This window comes from Pteropus vampyrus, unplaced genomic scaffold (assembly GCF_000151845.1).
Source record: "Pteropus vampyrus isolate Shadow unplaced genomic scaffold, Pvam_2.0 Scaffold28, whole genome shotgun sequence".
Classification (NCBI taxonomy): domain Eukaryota; kingdom Metazoa; phylum Chordata; class Mammalia; order Chiroptera; family Pteropodidae; genus Pteropus; species Pteropus vampyrus.
This window is the reverse complement of record NW_011888809.1, coordinates 193048-194545: the sequence shown is the minus strand read 5'-3', so window position 1 is coordinate 194545 and position 1498 is coordinate 193048. Positions and strand designations below refer to the sequence as shown.

At 52.1% G+C, this 1498-nt stretch overlaps 1 pseudogene; it reads right to left on the bottom strand.

The window, feature by feature from the left end:
* Window positions 1-1107: 1107 nt before the first annotated feature.
* On the bottom strand, window positions 1108-1225 carry LOC111737600 (annotated as a pseudogene).
* Window positions 1226-1498: the final 273 nt, after the last annotated feature.

Genomic DNA, 1498 nt, shown 5'->3' with positions numbered 1-1498 from the left:
TTTGTTTTGAGCCTGGCTAGAAGGGAGACCAGAGCAAGGGGGAGAGGAGAGGGGAGGCCAGCACGCTGTGTGCCTCCCTGGGCTAAGAGCCTCTGCCCATGAAGCCAGCGCTTCCTTGTGGGAAGGAGCCGGGGCAGTTGCTGTGAGATGGTCCAGGATCAGGCAAACAATCAGAGAAAGGGGTGCTGGGTTGGAGGAGAAAGAAAAGGATGAAAAGGAACCTGGAAGGTCTGGCGTAGTCTGGAGAGAGAAGGAAGGGATCGGTCTGGAAAACATAGGTGTTACCTGGCTGTAGCTTTTGCAGTGAAGTCGCTTCTGACAGGACAGGGGCAGGAGGGCCAGGAGTCTCAGCAACACCGGGTAAATGGTCTGAGGGTTCAGGGTCCAGCCCGCATCTCCCTGAAGGTCAAGGTGCCTCTGGTTACCGTGTAACCAGTGCATACCCAGCAAGCCCTCTGTTCTTGAGATTCCCAGCTCCCAACCCCCTCCCATCTCCTGGAGCCCGGCCAAGAAACCCGGGAACCCAGAAGGCAAAGTCAGTTCTCCCCGCAGAGTTCAGATTCCATGAGCACTGCTCCCTCAGCTTGTCCTGTTTCTCTATGTCCCCAACTGACATGTCCTCACCAGTGGAAAGACTGCCAGGTCCCAGGACCCCTGCTGGACTTGCAGTCCACCACAGGTGCCCATGCCTTGGCCTTCAAAAGAACCACCACGGTCCTTGCTTTGTCAACGAGAAACACCAAGAGCGATTCTCTATGTCCTCTTGGTTGAGCCTGGGTTTCCCACTCCTTCCACCTCCAAGCTAGCTGCTGGGGGTGCTGGGAATGTGAGGATGGGCACTTCCCCTCCTGTGGGCTCTGCCTCCCCAGCTTCAAGGTGGGAGAAGAGAACCACCCCCAACACAGCAAGGGGGTCTGCCACTGAGCAGAGAAACAAAGGACAAGGGATTTCCTCAAGGGCTTCGGGCAAGAGCTGACCACCGTCTCTCGGGAGATATTAATGGAGACAGAAGTGGAACTAAGGACCAGTGCCATTGAAAAAGCTGAGAAGTTACGAAGGGGCGAAAATGACTGAAGTTTTTTGGTTTTTGTTTGTTTGTTTGTTTTACGCCTACAGCACCCCGTCTTCCGAGGTGGTCTCCCATCCAAGTACTGACCAGGCCCGACCCTGCTTAACTTCTGAGATCAGACGAGATCAGAATGTTCGGGGTGGCATGGCTGTAGACCTGAGGTTTTTTTTAATCTGAAAAAAATTACAAAAAGTTATTCAGTGCTTAGAATAGAAACAATCCCCTACATTAAAAATTCTGGAAGGAGAAAAACAGTTGAGTAAATTAAGCCTAAATAACAACAGTTACATCAAGGCTTCAGTGGGTCAGAAGCCCTGGGGTTGGGTCCAAGTTGGATGAAAATAGATTCCATGTCACAAATCCAAGAAAATACAGCTAATGGCATGGTGGCTGGCAGAGCCCCTAGAGCTCTGGTGTCCTAGTGAAAAT